Here is a 27464-nt window from a genome sequence, read left to right as displayed (position 1 = left end):
TCACGCACTCAACCTCGCTCTCACACTCACCCTCGCGCTCACACACTCACCCTCGCGCTCACACACTCACCCTCGCGCTCACACACTCACCCTCGTGCTCACACACTCACCCTTGCGCTCACCCTGGCTCACACCCAACCTCGCTCGCACTCACCCTCGCTCGCACTCACCCTCGCTCGCAATCACCCTCGCTCGCACTCACCCTCGCTCGCACTCACCCTCGCTCGCACTCACCCTCGCTCGCACTCACCCTGGCTCGCACTCACCCTGGCTCGCACTCACCCTCGCTCGCACTCACCCTCGCTCGCACTCACCCTCGCTCGCACTCACCCTCGCTCGCACTCACCCTCGCTCGCACTCACCCTCGCTCGCACTCACCCTGGCTCGCACTCACCCTGGCTCGCACTCACCCTGGCTCACACTCACACTCGCTCGCACTCACCCTGGCTCGCACTCACCCTGGCTCGCACTCACCCTCGCTCACACTCACCCTGGCTCGCACTCACCCTCGCTCACACTCACCCTGGCTCACCCTCACACTCGCTCTCACACACTCACCCTCGCGCTCACACACTCACCCTCGCTCGCACTCACCCTCGCTCGCACTCACCCTCGCTCGCACTCACCCTCGCTCGCACTCACCCTCGCTCGCACTCACCCTCGCTCGCACTCACCCTCGCTCTCACACACACCCTCGCGCTCACACACTCACCCTCGCTCGCACTCACCCTCGCTCGCACTCACCCTCGCTCGCACTCACCCTCGCTCGCACTCACCCTCGCTCTCCCACACTCACCCTCGCGCTCACACACTCACCCTCGCGCTCACACACTCACCCTGCCGCTCGCACTCACCCTAGCTCAGGCACTCACCCTCGCTCACGCACTCACCCTCGCTCACGCACTCACCCTCGCTCTCACACTCACCCTCGCGCTCACACACACCCTGCCGCTCGCACACTCACCCTCGCTCACGCACTCACCCTCGCTCACGCACTCACCCTCGCTCACGCACTCACCATCGCTCACGCACTCACCATCGCTCTCACACACACCCTCGCTCACACACTCACCCTCGCTCACACACTCACACTCGCGCTCACACTCACACTCAGCCTCGCGCTCACATTCACCCTGGCTCACACCCACCCTCGCGCTAACACTCACCCTCGCGCTCACACTCACCCTCGCGCTCACATTCACCCCCGCGCTCACACTCACCCCCGCGCTCACACTCACCCTCGCGCTCACACTCACCCTCGCGCTCACTCTCACCCTTGCGCTCACACTCACCCTGCCGCTCGCACTCACCCTGCCGCTCGCACTCACCCTGCCGCTCGCACTCACCCTCGCTCACGCACACACCCTTGCTCACGCACACACCCTCGCTCACGCACTCACCCTCGCGCTCACGCACACACCCTCGCTCACGCACACACCCTCGCTCACGCACACACCCTCGCTCACGCACACACCCTCGCTCACATACTCACCCTCGCGCTCACACACTCACCCTCGCGCTCGCACTCACCCTCGCTCACGCACACACCCTCGCTCACGCACACACCTTCACGCTCACACTCACCCTCGCGCTCACATTCACCCTCGCGCTCACACTCACCCTCGCGCTCACACTCACCCTCGCGCTCACACTCACCCTCGCGCTCGCACTCGCGTTCACACTCACCCTCGTGCTCACACTCACCCTGGCTCACACTCACCCTGGCTCACACTCACACTCACACTCACCCTCGTGATCACACACTCACATTCGCGCACACACACCCTCGTGCTCACACACTCACCCTCGTGCTCACACACTCACCCTGGCTCGCACCCACCCTGGCTGGCGCTCACAGTCACCCTCACCCTGGCGCTCACCCTAACCCTGGCGCTCACACTCACCCTGGCGCTCACACTCACCCTGGCGCTCACACTCACCCTCGCTCTCACACTCACCCTTGCGCTCTCACTCACCCTCGCTCTCACACTCACCCTCGCTCACACACTCACCCTCGCTCTCACACTCACCCTCGCTCTCACTCTCACCCTCGCGCTCACAAACTCACCCTCGCGCTCACCCTGGCTCACACTCACCCTGGCTCTCACACTCACCCTCGCGCTCACACACTCACCCTCGCGCTCACACACTCATCCTCACGCTCACACACTCACCCTCGCGCTCACACACTCACCCTCGCGCTCACACACTCACCCTTGCGCTCGCACTCACCCTCGCGCTCGCACTCACCCTCGCTCTCACACTCACCCTCGCGCTCGCACTCACCCTCGCGCTCGCACTCACCCTCGCTCTCACACTCACCCTGCCGCTCGCACTCACCCTGCCGCTCGCACTCAGCCTCGCTCACGCACACACCCTCGCTCACGCACTCACCCTCGCTCTCACACTCACCCTCGCTCACACACTCACCCTCGCTCACACACTCACACTCGCTCGCACACTCACCCTCGCTCACACACTCACCCTCGCTCACACACTCACACTCGCTCTCACACTCCCACTCGCGCTCACACTCCCACTCGCGCTCATACTCACCCTGGCTCACACCGACCCTCGCGCTCACACTCACCCTGGTGCACACTCACCCTGGCGCACACTCACCCTGGCTCTCACACTCACCCTCACGCTCACCCTCGCGCTCACACTCACCCTCGCGCTCACACTCACCCTCGCGCTCACACTCACCCTCGCGCTCACACTCACCCTCGCGCTCACACACACCCTCGCGCTCACACACACCCTCGCGCTCACACTCACCCTCGCGCTCACACTCACCCTCGCGCTCACACTCACCCTCGCGCTCACGCTCACACACCCTCGCGCTCACGCTCACACACCCTCGCGCTCACGCTCACACTCGCTCACATACTCACCCTCGCTCACACACTCACCCTCACGTTCACACTCACCCTCGCGCTCACACACTCACCCTCGCGCTCACACACTCACCCTCGCGCTCACACACTCACACTCGCGCTCACACACTCACACTTGCGCTCACACACTCACCCTGCCGCTCACACACTCACCCCCGCTCACGCACTCACCCTCGCTCACGCCCTCACCCTCGCTCACGCACTCACCCTGGCACTCACACTCACCCTCGCTCTCACACTCACCCTCGCTCTCACACTCACCCTCGCTCTCACACTCACTCTCGCTCTCACACTCACCCTCGCTCACACACTCACTCTCACCCTCGCTCACACACTCACCCTCACCCACACACTCACCCTCACCCTCGCTCACACACTCACCCTCGCTCACACACTCACCCTCATGTTCACACTCACCCTCGCGCTCACACACTCACCCTCGCGCTCACACACTCAACGTCGCGCTCACACACTCAACCTCGCGCTCACACACTCAACCTCGCGCTCACACACTCAACCTCGCGCTCACACACTCAACCTCGCGCTCACACACTCACCCTCGCGCTCACCCTGGCTCGCGCTCACCCTGGCTCGCGCTCACCCTCGCTCGCACTCACCCTCGCTCGCACTCACCCTGGCGCTCGCACTCACTCTGGCGCTCGCACTCACCCTGGCGCTCGCACTCACCCTGGCGCTCGCACTCACCCTGGCGCTCGCACTCACCCTGGCGCTCACACTCACCCTGGCGTTCACACTCACCCTGGCGCTCACACTCACTCTCGCTCTCACACTCACTCTCGCTCTCACACTCACCCTCGCTCTAACACTCACCCTCGCGCTCTCACTCACCCTCGCTGTCACTCACCCTCGCTCTCACCCTCACCCTCGCTCACACTCACCCTCGCTCACACACACACCCTCGCTCTCACACTCACCCTCGCTCGCACACACACCCTCGCTCGCACACACACCCTCGCTCACACACACACCCTCGCTCACACACACACCCTGGCGCTCACACACACACCCTGGCGCTCACACTCACCCTGGCGCTCACACTCACCCTGGCGCTCACACTCACCCTGGCGCTCACACTCAGCCTGGCGCTCACACTCACTCTCGCGCTCACACTCACTCTCGCGCTCACACTCACTCTCGCGCTCACACTCACTCTCACGCTCACGCTCACACTCACACTCACACTCACTCTCGCGCTCACACTCACTCTCGCGCTCACACTCACTCTCGCTCTCACACACCCTCGGTCACACACGCACCCTCGCGCTCACACTCATCCTCGCGCTCACAGTCTCCCTGGCTCACACTCACCCTCACTCACACTCACCCTCACTCACTCACACTCACCCTCGCTCGCACACTCACCCTCGCTCGCACACTCACCCTCGCTCGCACACTCACTCTCGCTCGCACGCTCACCCTCGCTCGCACACTCACCCTCGCTCGCACACTCACCCTTGCTCGCACACACCCTCGCGCTCACTCTCCCTCGCGCTCACACACACCCTCGCACTCACACTCGCTCGCACACTCACCCTCGCTCACACACACACCCTCGCTCACACACACACCCTGGCGCTCACACACACACCCTGGCGCTCACACACACACCCTCGCTCGCACACTCACCCTCGCTCACACACACACCCTCGCTCACACACACACCCTGGCGCTCACACACACCCTGGCGCTCACACACACACCCTCGCTCACACACACACCCTGGCGCTCGCACACACACCCTGGCGCTCGCACACTCACCCTCGCTCGCACACTCACCCTCGCTCGCACACTCACCCTCGCTCGCACACACACCCTCACTCACACACACACCCTCGCTCACACACACACCCTCGCTCACACACACACCCTGGCGCTCACACTCACCCTGGCGCTCACACTCACCCTGGCGCTCACACTCACTCTCGCGCTCACACTCACTCTCGCGCTCACACTCACTCTCGCTTTCACACTCACTCTCGCTCTCACACTCACTCTCGCTCTCACACTCACCCTCGGTCACACACGCAGCCTCACGCTCACACACATCCTCGCGCTCACAGTCACCCTCGCTCACACTCACCCTCACTCACACTCACCCTCACTCACACTCACCCTCACTCACTCACACTCACCCTCGCTCGCACACTCACCCTCGCTCGCACACTCACCCTCGCTCGCACACACCCTCGCTCGCACACTCACCCTCGCTCGCACACTCACCCTCGCTCGCACACTCACCCTCGCGCTCACACTCTCCCTCGCGCTCACTCTCCCTCGCGCTCACACACACCCTCGCACTCACACTCACTCTCGCTCGCACACTCACCCTCGCTCGCACACTCACCCTCGCTCGCACACTCTCCCTCGCGCTCACACACACCCTCACGCGCACACTCACCCTCGCTCTCACACTCACCCTCACCCTCGCGCTCACACTCAGCCTCGCGCCCATACTCACCCTGGCTCACACTCACCCTCGTGCTCACACTCACCCTGGCGCACACTCACCCTGGCTCACACTCACTCTGGTGCACACTCACCCTGGCGCACACACTCACCCTCGCGCTCACACTCACCCTCGCGCTCACACTCACCCTCGCGCTCACCCTTGCTCTCACACTCACCCTCGCCAACACACTCACCCTCGCCAACACTCACCCTCGCCAACACACTCACCCTCGCTCACACACTCACCCTCGCTCACACACTCACCCTCACTCACACACTCACCCTCGCTCACTCACCCTCGCTCACTCACCCTCGCTCACTCACCCTCGCTCACTCACCCTCGTTTACTCACCCTCGCTCACTCACTCACCCTCACTCACTCACTCACCCTCACTCACTCACCCTCGTTCACTCACCCTCGCTCGCACTCGCCCTCGCTCACACTAGCACTCGCTCGCACACACTCACACCCTCGCTCACTCACCCTCACTCACACTCACTGTCACACTCACCCTCACTCACACACTCACCCTCACTCACCCTCACCCTCATTCACTCATCCTCACTCACTCCCTCACCCTCGCTCGCACTCACCCTCGCGCTCACTCTCCCTCGCTCGCACTCTCTCTCGCTCGCACTCTCCCTCGCTCGCACACCTTCGCTCGCACACACCCTCGCTCGCACACACCCTCGCTCACACACACCCTCGCTCGCACACCCCCTCGCTCACTCATTCACACAACCTCACTCACACACCCTCACTCACCCACACTCACTCATTCACACAACCTCACTCACACACCCTCACTCACCCACACTCACTCATTCACACACCCTCACTCACTCACCCTCCTCACAGCTCTCTGGGTGTGTCGTTCTGGTAATCCAGATACATTCCCATCGCGAATAGTTCCTCATTGAAATCCCTCCGCTCTCTCCTGTCTCTGATTTATTCACTCTGACCCCTAACTCCTTGAACAACATTGTAATTGTGATTCTGCCCTTTGCCCTCTCACCCATTCTATCTTCCCTGGGAATGATGGTGACCTCTTTCACCTCTTCTCCTCCACATCCCCGGGGCATAGAGTATAAAAGTTGGAGTCTGATGTTGCAGATGTATAGAACGTTGGTTCGGCCGCATTTGGAATACTGCGTCCAGTTCTGGTCGCCACACTACCAGAAGGACGTGGAGGCTTTAGAGAGAGTGCAGAGGAGGTTTACCAGGATGTTGCCTGGTATGGAAGGGCTTAGCTATGAGGAGAGATTGGGTAAACTGGGGTTGTTCTCACTGGAAAGACGGAGGATGAGGGGTGACCTAATAGAGGTGTATAAAATTATGAAAGGCATAGATAGGGTGAACGGTGGGAAGCTTTTTCCCAGGTCGGTGGTGACGTTCACGAGGGGTCATAGGTTCAAGGTGAAGGGGGGGAGGTTTAACACGGATATCAGAAGGACGTATTTTACACAGAGGGTGGGGGGGGCCTGGAATGCGCTGCCAGGCAAGGTGGTGGAGGCGGACACACTGGGAACGTTTAAGACTTATCTAGACAGCCATATGAACGGAGTGGGAATGGAGGGATACAAAAGAATGGTCTAGTTTGGACCAGGGAGCGGCACGGGCTTGGAGGGCCGAAGGGCCTGTTCCTGTGCTGTATTGTTCTTTGTTCTATCTGCTGGTCTGCGGAAGGTGATTGGGAACGAGAGCCTTGAACTCACGGTGGTGCCGGATCTTCGCAGGAAGAGAATCTCATCTTCAGAACATCGGCTCTCAGGATGAAAACCAGGAAAGACGGGAATTTCTGAATCTAAACTCTGGATATTAACGGGACAGGAAAATGTTCATGTCCAGGCTGGTCAAAGAGACAAGTGACATTTGGAAACTACCCAAGGAGGTGGTTCAGAGTCACCTTCCAGCCAAGGCCTAGTCAGCGAGGTGGGTTTTAAGCAGCAAAGTGAGAGAGAGAGTGAGAGCTGGAGATTCCGGAGGGTTCCTGGGCTCCAGGCAGCGGGAGGTTTGCAGTTTGGGGAAGCTTGAGAAAGAAGCTGGCTTGACAGAATGGACACATGTGACAGATCACAACTCCTAGTATTCATCCGTGGCGTCGACAGTGAATTTAATGTGACACAAGAATTAGCATCAGTGCATAGCATGCACAGCACAGTAACTGGAGAAGACATCTTCAAAGAATTGCAAAAAACTGTGTTAGAATATAACCTGGAGTGGAATAAACTGCAATGCGTGACAATTGATGGAGGAAAGAACATGTCTGGGGTGAAGAAAGGTTTGGTTGGACAAATCACAAAAGCTTGTGAGGTTGGTGGATTCTCAAAGCCCATGTTTCTGCATTGCATTATCCATCAACAAGCATTGTGCGGAAAATATGTGGATACAGGAAGGATGTGGAAAAGATTGAAAGGGTGCAGAGGAGATTTACAAGGATGTTGCCTGGATTGAGTGGCATGCCTTATGAGGATAGGCTGAGGGAGCTCGGTCTTTTCTCCTTGGAGAGATGAAGGATGAGAGGAGACCTAATAGAGGTATATAAGATGTTGAGAGGCATAGATCGGGTGGACTCTCAGAGGTTTTTTCCCAGGGTGGAAATGTCTGCTACGAGAGGACACAGGTTTAAGGTGCTGGGGGGTAGGTACAGGGGAAATGTTAGGGGGAAGTTTTTCACACAGAGGGTGGTGGGCGAGTGGAATCGGCTGCCGTCAGTGGTGGTGGAGGCGAACTCAATAGGGTCTTTTAAGAGACTCCTGGATGAGTACATGGAGCTTAATAGGATGGAGGGTTATAGGTAGGTCTAGAAGGTAGGGATGTGTTCAGCACAACTTGTGGGGCCGAAGGGCCTGTTTGTGCTGTAGTTTTTCTATGTTTCTATGTCTTGCGTTCTGAAACCTGTTGTTTCAACAGTGAATTTTGTTCAATCTCACAGGCTGAATCATCGCCAGTTCATTTATAAAACTAATTTATTTTCTTTGGCCCCCGGAAATGTGTAAAATATACGATGTGGCACTCCCTCATACTGAAAGGTTTGGAGACCCCTGGTGTAGAGGGAGCTTTACTCTGTATCTAACTCCGCGCTGTACCTGTCCTGGGAGTGTTTGATAGGTGACAGTGTAGAGGGGGCTTTACTCTGTATCTAACCCCGTGCTGTCCCTGTCCTGGGAGTGTTTGATGGGGACAGTGTAGAGGGAGCTTTACTCTGTATCTAACTCCGCGCTGTACCTGTCCTGGGAGTGTTTGATAGGTGACAGTGTAGAGGGGGCTTTACTCTGTATCTAACCCCGTGCTGTCCCTGTCCTGGGAGTGTTTGATGGGGACAGTGTAGAGGGAGCTTTACTCTGTATCTAACTCCGCGCTGTACCTGTCCTGGGAGTGTTTGATAGGTGACAGTGTAGAGGGGGCTTTAGTCTGTATCTGACCCCATGCTGTACCTGTCCTGGGAGAGTTTGGTGGGGACAGTGTCGAGGGAGCTTTACTCTGTATCTAACCCCATGCTGTACCTGTCCTGGGAGTGTTTGATGGGGACAGTGCAGAGGGAGCTTTACTCTGTATCCAACCCCATGCTGTACCTGTCCTGGGAGTTGTTGATGGGTGACAGTGTAGAGGGGGCTTTACTCTGTATCTGACCCCATGCTGTACCTGTCCTGGGAGTGTTTGGTGGGGACAGTGTAGAGGGAGCTTTACTCTGTATCTAACCCCGTGCTGTACCTGTCCTGGGTGTGTTTGATGGGGACAGTGTAGAGGGAGCTTTACTCTGTATCTAACTCCGTGCTGTACTAGTCCTGGGAGTGTTTGATGGGGGACAGTGTAGAGGGAGCTTTACTCTGTATCTAACCCCGTGCTGTACCTGCCCTGAGAGTGTTTGATGGGGACAGTGTCGAGGGAACTTTACTCTGTATCTAACCCCGTGCTGCCCCTGTCCTGGGAGTGTTTGATGGGGACAGTGTAGAGGGAGCTTTACTCTGTATCTAACCCCGTGCTGTACCTGTCCTGGGAGTGTTTGATGGGGACAGTGTCGAGGGAACTTTACTCTGTATCTAACCCCGTGCTGTACCTGTCCTGGGAGTGTTTGATGGGGACAGTGTAGAGGGAGCTTTACTCTGTATCTAACCCCGTGCTGTACCTGTCCTGGGTGTGTTTGATGGGGACAGTGTAGAGGGAGCTTTACTCTGTATCTAACCCTGTGCTGTACCTGTCCTGGGAGTGTTTGATGGGGACAGTGTAGAGGGAGCTTTACTCTGTATCTAACCCCGTGCTGTACCTATCCTGGGAGTGTTTGATGGGGACAGTGCAGAGGGAGCTTTACTCTGTATCTAACCCCGTGCTGTACCTGTCCTGGGAGTGTTTGATGGGGGACAGTGTAGAGGGAGCTTTACTCTGTATCTAACCCCGTGCTGTACCTGTCCTGGGAGTGTTTGATGGGGGACAGTGTAGAGGGAGCTTTACTCTGCATCTAACCACGTGCTGTACCTGTCCTGGGAGTGTTTGATGGGGACAGTGCAGAGGGAGCTTTACTCTGTATCTAACTCCGCGCTGTACCTGCCCTGGGAGTGTTTGATGGGGACAGTGTAGAGGGAGCTTTACTCTGTATCTAACCCAGTGCTGTATCTGTCCTGGGAGTGTCAGATGGGGACAGTGTAGAGGGAGCTTTACTCTGTATCTAACCCCGTGCTGTACCTGTCCTGGGAGTGTCAGATGGGGACAGTGTAGAGGGAGCTTTACTCTGTATCTAACCCCATGCTGTACCTGTCCTGGGAGTGTTTGATGGGGACAGTGTTCAGGGAGGTTTACTCTGTATCTAACCCCGTGCTGTACCTGTCCTGGGAGTGTTTGATGGGGACAGTGTAGAGGGAGCTTTACTCTGTATCTAACCATGTGCTGTGCCAGGTGTTTCTGTGGGGTTTGGGTGGGAGTGAGGAGAAGGGTAGGATCTGCTGATGTTAAAGTCCCTTTCACTAGCACAGGCCCATTAACTATTTAGGGCCTGTGAGGGTATTGACGATGGAGCAGGGAGATGGTTTGGACTGTGATTCATTGCAAATGCACTAAGTTGTCCTGGAAGATTAGCTGTCTGAGAGGTTTACTGAGTTCAGCCTACGTCACAACTGGCAACTGTCACGAGGTTTTCATTTGACAGGGATTAAGGTGACGTCAGGCGGATGCCAGATCCTCACAAGCCCCACAACAAGCTGTCGGCCTGTTGATGTTCTCACTCACGGGCACACGGGCCACTCGCCTGACTCTGGGACTCTCCCAGTCTCTCCTCACTTTGTGACACTCATACCTGTCTGAACAATCTTGTGCTGACCTGTACTAAAGGCAGAATGTGCAGAGCTCGGGAGAGAAGGTGGGGGAATAGCACAGATTGTTCAGCGAGCAGGCACAGACATGATGGGCCAAATGGCCTCCTTCCGTACTCTGACAATTCTGTGATGCAATAATCTCATGATGTGTGTGTTTTCACTCCTGTGGAATGCGTTGGGATGTGTTACTATGTTGATGCTGTTCTATAAATGCAATTTACAATGTTTTTTGTCATTTCCATATTAAAGTTAAAAATGAGAGTTGATTAGAAACAGGATTTCACATTGGGTCCTGAATCACACCGGGTGTAAGCAGTGAAAATAGACATTGACCAAAAGCTATGACATTGGGCCAGAGTTCACCTTGCGCTGGGTTTTCACACTGTCTCCACCAGTTTCCTTCTCCTGATTATTGTATATGTCTTTACTCAGATTCCAGTGGCAGTAATTGAATCCAGGTCACTGATTGACCTCGGAGGGGGTAGCATAGATTCCTGGAATGGATTAAGTTATGAAGACAGGTTGTAAAGACGAGGATTGTAATATCAGAACAAGGTGAACGGACTGAGGTTTTCGAAATGAATAAAGTATTTTATTGTTTTGCAAAACTCAAATACTTACCTCGGAGTTCAAGAACAACAGTTCCCAGCATGCCTCAGGACTTTTGTACATGAGCTAGTTGGGAAAAGGCGGCATGTGTTCAGTCCATCAGGCAGGAGACTGAATGTATGCACAGTAGGAAAGTGAAACAGCGTAAAACTGAAGGTCAGGTGACCTGATGCAGAGCGCCATTGCAGAGGAGGTGTCTTAGGGAGCAAGGCATGGGAAGGCGGACAGGGAGAAGGTCCCAAACCAGGGAGTGGGGCAGAAAGAGGTCCCAGCAGACAGCTCCAGGTAAGGGACAAGGATGGAGATCAGGAACAGATTCTGTTCAGCAAAGTTGAGAGAAAGGAGCAGTAGGCTCCCAGTTAATCGGAGAGAAAGCTGCGAGGAGTAGACATGAAGCAAAGCAGGCTCAAGAGAGAAGCTCTGAAGATGTGAGAGAGCAGCTAAGGTTGATGACTCCGTGTTGCTGGCTGTGTGAGCAGTGGTGTCCTGCTTGCCACAGCTTAAGGTCTGAAATTATGTTCGGAAGGTGAAGCTTGACTGTAGTGGAGAACCAGGGGAAAGTAATCTCAGGAGGTGAGAGTGAAACCCTGGAGGTGGATTCTTGTTCATGCTGTCTGAGTGGGAGTGGCATTTTGAGAAAATTCCAAGGCAAATTCTTTGGTACGAAAGACAAAGTTTCAGTGAAACTGGTTGGCTGATGGTGTGAGAAGCGTCTGGGTGGATTGTTGAGAAATTCATGGAATGTTTTGGCTGCATCTGTCATTTACTTTGGTGTGTGGCGTGTCTGACTGCAGTTCACCAGGTAGCTCACATATCTCTCATATTCACCCTGAATTTTCGATTATGAGGTGGATGTGGTAAATTGTGCATCTCTCCAAATGTTTATGTAACGATATAGCTGGGGTGAAGAAATAGAATCATTTTCTTGTGTTTCAATTGAGATCTTTTCAACCTTTTTGTCTGGGGTAATATCATTCATTTTTCGTGTTTAATAAATATTTATTCTTTATGTTAAAGATTCATCAGCAGATTCCTGTGAATGTGTTCAGTAACTCTCCTCCATTGTTTCAAAATAAAATAAGCGTGAGGACCTATCAAGCCAGGCGTCACCCTGGGATGTGGACTTGTCCAGATTAACATCAACAACAGTTCAGATCGAGAAAAACAGCTTCCTCTTGAGAAGGTGTACAGAGCATGGCGGGAGAGGGGAGGGAGGTAGAACCTTCCGATTCCAACAGGACACTGGGGGCTGATGTCAGGAAGGAGAAAGCAGAGTTATGCAAGCGTACTGTGAACAAGAATCCACAACAGCTGCGGCAGGAAAAGGGAGCACAGAACCACACCCCCAACATCTGTCAGACAGACGGGGGAAAGATCCAATCACCTGTTTATTGAGTGTCTGAGATTGGTGAAGATGTTAGAATTTCAGCTGTAATTCTGGCAGAATCTTTCCCATGGAGAGTAATGCTGTGAGTGCAGATTGCCAATAACGGTCTGTATAAGCTACACACACACAAAGCTAATTAAAAACATCAGTGAGTGTTTGATCTGTGCGCAGATGATAGGACAATGTGTGATTGAGCAGGTCCTATTCATAGCAACCTTGAGAGGCTGACAGCAAAACAGACGGAAGCTAATTGTTTCAGCAAAGATTAGGAGTTATTATTTGAAACATTTGATAAACTGAGTGAAGGAGACACTCACAGGTAAGAGACAACACGAGATAACAGCAGCAAACATATCAAATTACAATTAAAGGAGATGCAACAAGCGGATAGGCTGAGTGAAGGCCTTGCATAGAATCCCTGCAGTCCAGTGGGAGACCATTCGGCCCATTGAGCCTGCACCGACAACAATCCCACCCAGATCCTATCCCCGTATTTACCCTGCTAAATCCCCTAGAACTAAGGGGCAATTTAGCACAGCCAATCAACTTAACCCGCACATCTTTGGACTGTGGGAGGAAACCGTTGCACCCGGAGGAAACCCACGCAGACACGGGGAGAACGTGCAGACTCCACACAGAGTGTGGAGGCCGGAATTGAACCTGGGTTCCTGGCTCTGTGAGGCAGCAGGTGCTAACCACTGTGCCACCATGATGACCTAATCACAAATATATTTTCCACCTCTCCTGCAGTCACTGACTCTCACTGGGGTATGGGTTCCACAGACACTGACTCTCACTGGGGTACGGGTCCCACACACACTGACTCTCACTGGGATACAGGTCCCACACACACTGACTCTCACTGGGATACGGGTCCCACACACACTGACTCTCACTGGGGTACGGAACCCACACACACTGACTCTCACTGGGGTACGGGTCCCACACACACTGACTCTCACTGGGGTACGGGTCCCACACACACTGACTCTCACTGGGGTACGGGTTCCACACACACTGACTCTCACTGGGGTACGGGTTCCACACACACTGACTCTCACTGGGGTACGGGTTCCACACACACTAACTCTCACTGGGGTACGGGTTCCACACACACTGACTCTCACTGGGGTACGGGTTCCACACACACTGACTCCCACTGGGGTACGGGTCCCACACACACTGACTCTCGCTGGGATACGGGTTCCACACACACATTGACTCTCACTGGGGTACGGGTCCCACACACACTGACTCTCACTGGGGTATGGGTCCCACACACACTGACTCTCACTGAGGTACGGGTTCCACACACACTAACTCTCGCTGGGGTATGGGTTCCACACACACTGACTCTCACTGGGGTAGAGTTCGACACCCACTGCATCTCACTGGGGTACGGGTTCCACACACACTGACTCTCACTGGGGTACGGGTTCCACACACACATTGACTCTCACTGGGGTACGGGTCCCACACACACTGACTCTCACTGGGGTACGGGTCCCACACACACACTGACTCTCACTGGGGTACGGGTTCCACACACATACTGACTCTCGCTGGGGTACGGGTTCCACACACACTGACTCTCACTGGGGTACTGGTTCCACACACACACTGACTCTCACTGGTGTACGGGTTCCACACACACACTGACTCTCACTGGGGTACGGGTCCCACACACACTGACTCCCACTGGTGTACGGGTTCCACACACACACTGACTCTCGCTGGGGTACGGGTTCCACACACACTGACTCTCACTGGGGTACGGGTCCCACACACACACTGACTCTCACTGGTGTACGGGTTCCACACACACACTGACTCTCGCTGGGGTACGGGTTCCACACACACTGACTCTCACTGGGGTACGGGTTCCACACACACTGACTCTCACTGGGGTACGGGTTCCACACACACTGACTCTCACTGGGATACAGGTTCCACACACACTGACTCTCACTGGGGTACGGGTCCCACACACTGACTCTCACTCGGGTACGGGTTCCACACACATTGACTTTCACTGGGGTACGGGTTCCACACACACTGACTCTCATGGGGTACGGGTCCCACACACACTGACTCTCACTGGGGTACGGGTTCCACACACACATTGACTCTCACTGGGGTACGGGTCCCACACACACTGACTCTCACTGGTGTACGGGTTCCACACACACACTGACTCTCACTGGTGTACGGGTTCCACACACACACTGACTCTCGCTGGGGTACGGGTTCCACACACACTGACTCTCACTGGGGTACAGGTCCCACACACACTGACTCTCACTGGTGTACGGGTTCCACACACACACTGACTCTCACTGGTGTACGGGTTCCACACACACACTGACTCTCACTGGTGTACGGGTTCCACACACACTGACTCTCACTGGGGTACGGGTCCCACACACACTGACTCTCACTGGGGTACGGGTCCCACACACACTGACTCTCACTGGGGTATGGGTCCCACACACACTGACCCTCACTGGGGTACGGGTTCCACACACACACTGACTCTCACTGGTGTACGGGTTCCACACACACACTGACTCTCGCTGGGGTACGGGTTCCACACACACACTGACTCTCACTGGGGTACGGGTCCAACACACACTGACTCTCACTGGGGTACGGGTCCCACACACACTGACTCTCACTGGGGTACGGGTCCCACACACACTGACTCTCAGTGGGGTACGGGTTCCACACACACTGACACTCACTGGGATACAGGTTACACGCACACTGACTCTCAGTGGGGTACGGGTCCCACACACACTGACTCTCACTGGGATACAGGTTACACGCACACTGACTCTCAGTGGGGTACGGGTTCCACACACACTGACTCTCAGTGGGGTACGGGTTCCACACACACTGACTCTCACTGGGGTACGGGTCCCACACACTGACTCTCACTGGGGTACGGGTTCCACACACATTGACTTTCACTGGGGTACGGGTCCCACACACACACTGACTCTCACTGGTGTACGGGTTCCACACACACACTGACTCTCGCTGGGGTACGGGTTCCACACACACTGACTCTCACTGGGGTACGGGTTCCACACACACTGACTCTCACTGGGGTACGGGTTCCACACACACTGACTCTCACTGGGATACAGGTTCCACACACACTGACTCTCACTGGGGTACGGGTCCCACACACTGACTCTCACTGGGGTACGGGTTCCACACACATTGACTTTCACTGGGGTACGGGTTCCACACACACTGACTCTCATGGGGTACGGGTCCCACACACACTGACTCTCACTGGGGTACGGGTTCCACACACACATTGACTCTCACTGGGGTACGGGTCCCACACACACTGACTCTCACTGGTGTACGGGTTCCACACACACACTGACTCTCACTGGGGTACAGGTCCCACACACACTGACTCTCACTGGTGTACGGGTTCCACACACACACTGACTCTCACTGGTGTACGGGTTCCACACACACACTGACTCTCACTGGTGTACGGGTTCCACACACACTGACTCTCACTGGGGTACGGGTCCCACACACACTGACTCTCACTGGGGTACGGGTCCCACACACACTGACTCTCACTGGGGTATGGGTCCCACACACACTGACTCTCACTGGGGTACAGTCCCTGACTCCCTATCCTGTTGATGCTTCAATCACTTCCATTGGGAGCGTTTGGAAAGTTCACAGTGTATTTCATTCCATCGATGCCACTCAGTTTACAGTGAGGGCTGTGCTGATATTCAGATAACTAACCATGTTCCTCGCGTGTCCTTGCTGCTGTGTGGTGTTGCTATGGACAATATCTGGCTAATAAACTGCGCTGTCAATTACAACACCCACACGCAAGTTCCAATCGAGTTTGTTGCGAGCCTTTTTGAGATTTTTGAGCCTCCCTCAGAGATGGCAGTCGAGTTAACGTGGGATTTTGGCCATTGCTTTTTCAGAGATCTCAACTGCCCACGGCCTTAACTTGCTGAATAATCAGGGGAAGTTACCAGATTATTTCCAAATCTTTAAGACACAGAGAGAGGGTGGGGAAATGGCTTCGAGGTAGAGAATCAGCCATGATCTCACTGAATAGTGGAACAGGCTGGAGGGGCAGAATGGCCTCCTCCTGTTTCCCGTGCACATCACCAGCAGCACGGATATTCAATTATTAAACATTTAAATCCACTTTCTGCTTGCTCCGAGCTCTGGCTTCAGTCTGATTGGATTGGATTTTGTGATTGTGGGAAGGCAGTGAGTGAGTCAGTGGATCACATGATCTTTACTTTTATTTAATACAATCGCAGAGGCAACACCTACCCCAATGCTCAGTTCTAATTTACATTTCTAAATTCATTCTCAGGATGTGGGAAACGTTGTTATTTAAAGCCAATCCCGAGCTGTCCTTATCGCAGTTAGATTTAATCGCTTTGGTGTGGGTCTGAAGTCACGTCTCGGCCCAGGTGGGGTAAGGATGGGAGATTCCCTTCCATAAAGGGACATGAAAATGGGTTTTATAACAATCTGACAGCTTTTCATGGTCATTTTTATCTCGAGCAGCTTAATTTCCAGATACTTCAGTCAGAGGCTGGGAATTCTGCGGTGAGTAACTCACCTCCAGACTCCTCAAAGCCTGTCCACCATCTACACGGCACAAGTCAGGAGTGTGATGGAATACTCCCCACTTGCCTGGATGGGTGCAGCTCCAACAACACTCGAGAAGCTCAACACCATCCAGGACAAAGCAGCCCTGCAGGATGGCAATCCGTTTGCCATCTTCAACCTTCACTCCCTCCACCAACATTAGCAGCCGTGTGTACCATCTACAGGATTCACTGCAGAAATTCACCAAAGATCCTTAGGCAGCACCTTCCAAACCCACAACCATTACCAACTATAAAGGACAAGAGTAGAAGATACCTGGGAACACCACCACCTGGAGGTTCCCCTCCAAGTCACTCGCCGTCCTGACTTGGAAATATATCGCCGTTCCTTCACTGTCACTGGGTCAAAATTCTGGAATTCCCTTCCTAACAGCACTGTGGGTGGACCTACACCACAGGACCTCCAGCGGTTCAAGAAGGCAGCTCACCACCACCTTTCCAAGGGGCAATTAGGGTTGGGCAGTAAGTACTGATTTAGCCAGTGATACCAACATCTCAAAAACAGATTTAAAAACAGGAAACTCAAATTGTCAACCTGCTGTAATGAGCTTTGAACCTTCAATTCCCTGAAGTGTTATTCAAAATCTGCCAGATTACGAGTCCAGTAATGTGAGGAATAGTATGTAAAGAATTGGGGAAAATTAAGATTAAAAACAAAATGGAAAATGGATAAAAGAAAATAAAAAGGGAGTTGATTAGAGGGAGATGTCTGGAGAAATGATGAGATGTGAATTAGCCTAGCAGTGGAAAAACAAGTGTTTATATATGTGACTGCAGAAAACAATGGGGCTATGAAAGTGGTAACTCCTAGGGAGCTAAGGAAATTGACAGATACCTGCCAAAAGCCGAATCTACAGGGTGGGTAACATCAAAGGGTAAGAAACGGTATAACTGTCGAACACTAAGGGGAGGAGCGGAGACACAGCTAACATCAGAACTACAGCAGTTGCAAATATTGGGCAGGATTCTCCAAACTCATCCGTGCCCACCCTGCTGTCACTGAGAACAGGGAATTTGGCGATGCAGAGCTTTTCTCAAACAACATCTGGTGCGGCCGCACTTGGAGTACTGTGTGCAGTTCTGGTCCCCACATTACAGGAAGGATGTGGAGGCTTTGGAGAGGGTGCAGAGGACCAGTTAAAAAAACATCCGCTACTCTGGTGCGGCCGCACTTGGAGTACTGTGTGCAGTTCTGGTCCCCACATTACAGGAAGGATGTGGAGGCTTTGGAGAGGGTGCAGAGGAGGTTTACCAGGATGTTGCCTGGTATGGAGGGGAGATCCTATGAGGAGAGGCTGAGGGATTTGGGATTGTTTTCGCTGGAAAGGCGGCGGCTAAGAGGGGATCTTATTGAAACATATAAGATGATTAGAGGTTTAGATAGGGTGGATAGTGATAGCCTTTTTCCTCTGATGGAGAAATCCAGCACGAGGGGGCATGGCTTTAAATTGAGGGGGGGTAGTTATAGAACCGATGTCAGGGGTAGGTTCTTTACCCAGAGGGTGGTGAGGGATTGGAATGCCCTGCCAGCATCAGTAGTAAATGCGCCTAGTTTGGGGGCGTTTAAGAGATCCGTAGATAGGTTCATGGACGAAAAGAAATTGGTTTAGGTTGGAGGGTCACAGTTTTTTTTTTAACTGGTCGGTGCAACATCGTGGGCCGAAGGGCCTGTTCTGCGCTGTAATGTTCTATGTTCTATGTTCTATGTTCTACATCCGACTTTGGCTTCTCCTCCGGGACTGGCTGGGACTCGCCGGGATTCTCTGGGATTCTCTGGTGAAAATCAGAGAGTCCCAGCCACGTGAGGGTGGAGATTTTCAGCGACAATCCTCCTGAAAGAAGAATTCATTGTCTGCCTTTCCTAAACCAAAAAACTATTTCCCAGACATGGTCACATTAACCTGGATTTAGCTCCGAGTTTACTTCATATCGGATGTTGTTTGGGAAAAGGGGCGTCTCAGAATTCAGGTGATTTGGTAGCTGGAGATCACGGGTTAGTTTTATGTAAAATTAAGTATAGTCAGTGTATGCAAGGGTTGTATTGTAATAGAATCCTTCTTGTCAAGGGTGTTTTTATTTTAAGTTAAGAAATATTCTTTACTAATTGTTGACACAATGATTGGACTGTTCCTCGCTGGGTTGTACATTGTTCCTCACATTATACTAAAAAATCCACATAAACCACTCAGAAGCGATGCTTCCTCTGGGTTTAGGGACCCTCCCTCACTTTAAAGATCAGTGGGGTTCACAGTAACTGTCAGAACTCGGGTATTTCACGGGTTAAAGTTTGCACTCCCGCTGGAACTAAATGCAGGTCTCTGAAATGTAACACAAGAGTTTTATCCTCAATAATCACTTTGAGATTGGAGATAAGCTCAACGGCCGACAAGATGAGCTCTTGCTGAATAAGATTAGATTCACTTGTGGATTCATGTTTGGGTGGTTGTATCCGCCGAAATCTGAGTCATCGATTAATGTTGCTGTCCCTCAGAAGCCAAGCTGAATAACTGAGGGAGTTTGATGTGGACGGAATGTGTTCTGTGGTTTGGGAGAAATAGTTGTTGTTTCCTGTCTGCACCTGGAGTAATGATCAGTCACTCATTACTAACGTAAAGTTACAACCTCACAACACATGGAGCAAGTGTAATAAACACTGGTTTGAACATGTGCTGAGCGGGTAAAGGGTTAACGCCAGCCATTACGATATTAGCAATAAACGAGTGAATAGGTTATTTATAAATCGTTGAGTGTATTGAGTTAACAAACCTGTTCACTCAAAGGATTCCTGTCATTCGCTTAATAATCATTGGATTCTCATTCAAATTCAACATGATTGATATCTTACAGTGTGATTCAGGGCTGGTTGAGGTTTACATATTGTCAGAAACACATTCGGCTCCACAAAGCCAGTCCTGTTTGATCACAATCTCGGACTATAAGAAAATATCTTCACACCAGCAGCCGGTTCAAAGAGAATTTCTATCGCTATCGATGAGTTTGATGATGAACCAGGAATCAACTCAATAAAAGCTGGAAAGTTCTTGCAATTCTTTTCAGAACCTCAGGAAATCCAACCCACCGAGCCAGTAATGTCCAGTTACTCACCGTTGTAATACAGCAAAGCCCAGAAAGCAATTTACACACAGCAAGATCCCACAATCAGCAATGTGATCAATACAGAATCATCTATTTTAGTGATGTTATTTAAGGAGTTACAGTTTGCCCCAAGACACAGTGGAGAGTATGTCTTCTGTTCCCTCTCTCCTGAACAAAGTGGCGATGCTTCAAGACGCATTGCACAAGAATCCAGGCTGATAGTCGCACTGGAGTACTGGAGGAGTGCTGCACTGCCATAGCGGCTGTCTTTACATGAGATGAGAAACTGAGACCCTGTCTGCACTCCAATATCCTTTGGCCATTACTTTGAGGAGATGCAGAGGAGTTCTCCCTGCTCTCCCAGACCTTGAATTGTTACACAACCAACACAAAGAAACCATTCAGACATTATCAGAGTGATAGAGTCATAGAGCAATACAGCTCGCAAACAGGCCCTTCGGCCCAACCAGTCCATGCCGACCATGCTGCCCTCCCAGCTAGTCCCATTACCCGTGTTTGGTCCATATCGCTCTTTTCCATCCATGTACTTATCCAAATGCTTTTTAAATGTTGCGATTGAACCTCCCTCTTCCACTTTATCTGGCAGCTCATTCCATACACGCACCACCCTCTGCGTGAAGAAGTTGCCCCTTAGGCAACTGGGAAAAGGCTATGTGCGTTCATCCTATCTGTGTCCCTCATGATTTTATCCACCTCAGTGAGGTCACTCCTCATTCTCCTACATTCCAAGGAATAAAGCCCCAGCGTGGCCAACTGCTCCCTATAACTCAGGCTCACTATCCTGGCAACCTCCTCATAAACCATCTCTGCACTCTTTCCAGGTTAGCAATGTCTTTCCTATAACAGGGTGACCAAAACTGTGCACAATACTCCAAGTAGCGCCTCACCAACGACTTACACAACTGTAACATAATGTCCCAACTCCTACACTCAGTCCCCTGACTGATGAAGGCCAGTGCGCTAAACACCTTCTCCATCACCCTGTCTACCTGTGACGCCGCTGTCAATGAACTATGTACGTGTACTTCCAGGTCCCTCTGTTCTGCAACACCCCTCAGGGTCTGACCTGCCCTACCCTGGTTTGACTTTCTAAAATGTAACACCTCACACTGATCTGTTTTGAAATCCATTTACCAACCCTCGGTCCACTTCCCCAACTGATCAAGATCCCCCTGTAATCTTTGATAACCTTCTTCGCTGTCAACAACACCTCATAATATAGTATCAGCTGCAAACTTCTTAACCATTCACATCCAAATCATTTAAATAAATAACAAATAACAAGGTTCCCAACACCGACCCTGAGGCACAGACCTCCAGTCCGAGAAACAACCTTCAACCATTGCCCGCTGTTTCCCACCATCGAGCCAATTTTGAATCCAATTATAAATGACATTGACAATGGGGGGGGGGTAGGATTAGTAAGTTTGTGGATGACACAAAGATTGGACGGGTGGTTAACAGTGAGGTTGGGTGTCTTGGGCTGCAAGAAAATATAGACGGAATGGTCAAATGGGCGGATAAGTGGCAGATGGAATTTAACCCTGAAAAGTGTGAGGTGATGCACTTTGGAAGAAGTAATTTGACAAGGAAGTATTCAGTGAATGTTAGGACACGAGGAAGTTCTGTGGAGCAAAGGGACCTTGGCGTGTTTGTCCACAGATCTCTGAAGTCGGAAGGACATGTTAGTAGGATGGTGAAAAGGCACATGGGACACTTGCCTTTATCAATCGAGGCATAGATTACAAAAGCAGGAAAGTCATGTTGGAGTTGTATAGAACTTTGGTGAGGCCACAGCTGGAGCACTGTGTGCAGTTCTGGTCACCACATTATAGGAAGGATGGCACGGCGGGCGGCACGGTAGCATAGTGGTTAGCACTGCTGCTTCACAGCTCCAGGGACCTGGGTTCGATTCCCGACTTGGGTCACTGTCTGTGTGGAGTTTGCACATTCTCCTCGTGTCTGCATGGGTTTCCTCCGGATGCTCCGGTTTCCTCCCACTGACCCTCTGACAGTGCGGCACTCCCACAGCACTGACCCTCTGACAGTGCGGCACTCCCTCAGTACTGACCCTCTGACAGTGCAGCACTCCCTCAGCACTGACCCTCTGACAGTGCAGCACTCCCTCAGTACTGACTCTCTCTCTGACAGTGCGGCACTCCCTCAGTACTGACTCTCTCTCTGACAGTGCAGCACTCCCTCAGTACTGACTCTCTCTCTGACAGTGCAGCACTCCCTCAGTACTGACTCTCTCTCTGACAGTGCGGCACTCCCTCAGTACTGACTCTCTCTCTGACAGTGCGGCACTCCCTCAGTACTGACTCTCTCTCTGACAGTGCAGCACTCCCTCAGTACTGACTCTCTCTCTGACAGTGCGGCACTCCCTCAGTACTGATTCTCTCTCTGACAGTGCAGCACTCCCTCAGTACTGACTCTCTCTCTGACAGTGCGGCACTCCCTCAGTACTGACTCTCTCTCTGACAGTGCGGCACTCCCTCAGTACTGACTCTCTCTCTGACAGTGCGGCACTCCCTCAGTACTGACTCTCTCTCTGACAGTGCGGCACTCCCTCAGTACTGATTCTCTCTCTGACAGTGCGGCACTCTCTCAGAACTGACTCTCTCTCTGACAGTGCAGCACTCCCTCAGTACTGACTCTCTCTCTGACAGTGCGGCACTCTCTCAGTACTGATTCTCTCTCTGACAGTGCGGCACTCTGACACGGCTGACAACTTAAACAGATAATAAATTTGTCTATTTTGAACTTAAATGTGACTCAAGAGACTTTAAATTATTTTCTCTCTCCCCAAACTAAATGTTCGTCAAATACTTTCCCAGAAAGATGATATGAAGGTTTTTCACGGTGTCTAATTTGAAAGGTCACATTCTGATTGTATCCCGCTGCCAGTGTGTTACCACCAGTTCAAGCTTGCTCTGTTCACCCGTTAAAATTGGAAATGTTATTCCTCCAGTTCCTGACACAGCCACCGTGTTTTGGCCTTTCATATTCCATCCAGGTGGCATCAATGTGCAAAGATCAGCCATGAGATCCAGAGATGTGCAGGTTACGGGGGATTAGCCAGGTAAATCTGGGGGTAATGGGGAAAGGGCCTGGGTGGGATGATCTCAGACAGGAGGGCAGACTCGATGGGCAGAATGGCCTCCTTCTGCACTGTAGGGATTCTATAATTTTGTGAACTGGTTATTGCTAAGTGCTGATTGATAGCGCTGTTAATGACGCCTTCCATCACTTTACTGATGATCGAGAGCAGGATGATGGGTCATGTTTGACCTGGTGCCATGAGACTTCATTGGATCCAGAGTCAATGTTGAGGGCTCCCAGTGCAACTCCCTTCTGACTGTACAGCACTGTGCTGCTGCCACCTTTACTGTCTATCCTGCCAGTGACACAGAACATCCCCAGGGATGCTCATGGTGTCTGGGACATTATCTGTACGGTATGATTCTATGAGAATGACTGCGTCAGGCTACTGTTTGACTTGTCTGTGAGACAGCTCTCCCAATTTTGGCACAAGGAGGATTTTGGAGGGTCGGCAGAGGCTGGATTTGCCATCGTCTTTTCTAGTGTCCAGGTCGATGCTGAGTGGTTCGTCCAATTTCATCTGTAGTTGTTGAATACAACAGAGTGGCTCGCTGAGCCAACCACATTGCTGTGGCTCTGCAGTCACGTGGAAGCCAGACCGGGTAAGGATGGCAGATTTCCTTCCCTAAAGAACATTAGTGACCCGATGGGTTTTATGAGAATCGACACTGGTTTCAGGGTCAGCAGCAGATCCTTCATTCCAGATAGTTATTAAATATAGCCATCTACTATGGTGGGATTTGAACCTGGGCCCCAGAGCATTACCTGGGCTCTGGATTACTCGTCCAGTGACAATACCAGTCTGCCACTGCCATTCTGTAATAAAATACACTCTCTCACACATACATAACCATCCTAACAACATCTGAGTCATTCCGGTAAAGTGTTAGCAGTGTCTCACTGACTGAAGTGTAAGGCGGGGAAGTGGAGTTGAGGATGATGTTAGATCAGTCATAATCTAATTGAATGGCAGAGCAGACTCGATTGGCCAAATGGCCTACTCCTGCTCCAATGTCCTATGGTTGAATGGGTGGGTCGAGTCTGCGATAGAGGGGAGTGTGTAAGGGGCAGTGGGGAGGGAGAGCGAGTGGGGAGGGAGAGCGAGTGGGGAGGGAGAGCGAGTGGGGAGGGAGAGCGAGTGGGGAGGGAGAGCGAGTGGGGAGGGAGAGCGAGTGGGGAGGGAGAGCGAGTGGGGAGGGAGAGCGAGTGGGGAGGGAGAGCGAGTGGGGAGGGAGAGCGAGTGGGGAGGGAGAGCGAGTGGGGAGGGAGAGCGAGTGGGGAGGGAGAGCGAGTGGGGAGGGAGAGCGAGTGGGGAGGGAGAGCGAGTGGGGAGGGAGAGCGAGTGGGGAGGGAGAGCGAGTGGGGAGGGAGAGCGAGTGGGGAGGGAGAGCGAGTGGGGAGGGAGAGCGAGTGGGGAGGGAGAGCGAGTGGGGAGGGAGAGCGAGTGGGGAGGGAGAGCGAGTGGGGAGGGAGAGCGAGTGGGGAGGGAGAGCGAGTGGGGAGGGAGAGCGAGTGGGGAGGGAGAGCGAGTGGGAGGGAAAGCGAGTGGGGAGGGAGAGCGAGTGGGAGGGAAAGCGAGTGGGGCTTTTGGTTTTCGATGTTTACAAGGAAATGGGTTTGTGAAAGTGAGGAATGATTGGAACAGAATGCGGCTCCTTTTCTGATAAAAAGGTTAAGACCATCTCAACAATTAAGAAAGATAAGGCAGGAGGAGAATACATTATCCGGATTCCCTAACCTCCCAAACCTCCTGACCTAGTAAAACATCGTCAATAACAGCCTTGAAGAGGGAGGCGCGATTGGAATTTGAAATGTTCTGTGCTTTTGCCAATCACAAGTGGGTCAAAAGTTAGCACAACAAAGCTGATCAAGGCAGACCCCGGGAGGGTGAATTGGTGGATGGTGTATCTCCGTCATTGTTTGTGGTTTCATTAACGGAATGGTTTGCATTTCAGCAGCTGTTGGAAAATTGCCGACAACCAAAGATATCCAGGAAAACCGGACAGAGAGAATGAGGCACAGACTGGGAGACTGATCCAGATCAATTCTGCATTTGCACAGCACGGGGTTAGATACAGAGTAAAGCTCCCTCTACACTGTCTCGATCAAACACTCCCAGGACAGGTACAGCACAGGGTTAGATACAGAGTAAAGCTCCCTCTACACTGTCCCCCATCAAACACTCCCAGGACAGGTACAGCACGGGGTTAGATACAGAGTAAAGCTCCCGCGACACTTTCCCCATCAAACACTCCCAGGCCAGGTACAGCACGGGGTTAGATACAGAGTAAAGCTCCCTCTACACTGTCCCCCATCAAACAGTCCGAGGACAGGTACAGCACGGGGTTAGATACAGAGTAAAGCTCCTTCTACACTGTCCCGATCAAACACTCCCAGGACAGGTACAGCACGGGGTTAGATACAGAGTAAAGCTCCCTCTACACTGTCCCCATCAAACACTCTCAGGACAGGTACAGCACGGGGTTAGATACAGAGTAAAGCTCCCACGTGGCGGCACGGTAGCACAGTGGTTAGCACTGCTGCTTCACAGCTCCAGGGACCTGGGTTCGATTCCCGGCTTGGGTCACTGTCTGTGTGGAGTTTGCACATTCTCCTCATGTCTGCGTGGGTTTCCTCCGGGTGCTCCGGTTTCCTCCCACAGTTCAAAGATGTGCGGGTTAGGTTGATTGGCTATGCTACAAATTGCCCTTAGTGTCCTGAGATGCGTAGGTTGGAGGGATTAGTGGGTAGATATGGGGGTAGGGCCTGGGTGGGATTGTGGTCGGTGCAGACTCGATGGGCCGAATGGCCTCTTTCTGTACTGTAGGGTTTCTATGATTTCTATGATGATTTCTACGACACTTTCCCCATCAAACACTCCCAGGACAGGTACAGCACGGGGTTAGATACAGAGTAAAGCTCCCGCGACACTTTCCCCATCAAACACTCCCAGGACAGGTACAGCACGGGGTTAGATACAGAGTAAAGCTCCCTCTACACTGACCCCATCAAACACTCCCAGGACAGGTACAGCACGGGGTTAGATACAGAGTAAAGCTCCCTCTACACTGACCCCATCAAACACTCCCAGGACAGGTACAGCACGGGGTTAGATACAGAGTAAAGCTCCCTCTACACTGTCCCCATCAAACACTCCCAGGACAGGTACAGCACGGGGTTAGATACAGAGTAAAGCTCCCTCTACACTGACCCCATCAAACACTCCCAGGACAGGTACAGCACGGGGTTAGATACAGAGTAAAGCTCCCTCTACACTGACCCCATCAAACACTCCCAGGACAGGTACAGCACGGGGTTAGATACAGAGTAAAGCTCCCTCTACACTGACCCCATCAAACACTCCCAGGACAGGTACAGCACGGGGTTAGATACAGAGTAAAGCTCCCTCTACACTGTCCCCCATCAAACACTCCCAGGACAGGTACAGCATGGGGTTAGATACAGAGTAAAGCTCCCTCTACACTGTCCCCATCAAACACTCCCAGGACAGGTACAGCACGGGGTTAGATACAGAGTAAAGCTCCCTCTACACTGTACCCATCAAACACTCCCAGGACAGGTACAGCACGGGGTCAGATCCCGATATCCCAGAATTATATCTCTAATTCACGTGGATTGATTCTGAGTTAATACCTGGGGAAAATGGAGCATGGAGGCAGAGAAGGTATTCACACCTATCCTGTCTGTGTTAGCTGAAGAATGACTCAGTCTAATCCCACCCTCCCGTTTCGGACCTGTGTGTTACTGCAGCACAGGAACATTTCTGAGTCATTTATAAATGAGTTGAGGGTTTCTGCCTCTCCCACTTTCAGGAAGTGAGGTTCAGATGTCTATCACCCTCTGGCAAAGAAAGCACTCACCTCTCCTCCAATCCTT

At 52.8% G+C, this 27464-nt stretch overlaps 1 protein-coding gene across 1 annotated transcript in view; it reads right to left on the bottom strand.

Annotated features, from left to right (window-relative positions):
- LOC144491764 (sodium- and chloride-dependent creatine transporter 1-like) overlaps positions 1-27464 on the bottom strand; it is a 179363-nt gene that overhangs the window by 137629 nt on the left and 14270 nt on the right. The gene's annotated exons all lie outside the window — the stretch shown is intronic.

This window comes from Mustelus asterias, chromosome 3 (assembly GCF_964213995.1).
Source record: "Mustelus asterias chromosome 3, sMusAst1.hap1.1, whole genome shotgun sequence".
Classification (NCBI taxonomy): domain Eukaryota; kingdom Metazoa; phylum Chordata; class Chondrichthyes; order Carcharhiniformes; family Triakidae; genus Mustelus; species Mustelus asterias.
Note: the sequence above shows the minus strand (reverse complement) of the source record. Positions and strands in the feature narration are given on the sequence as shown.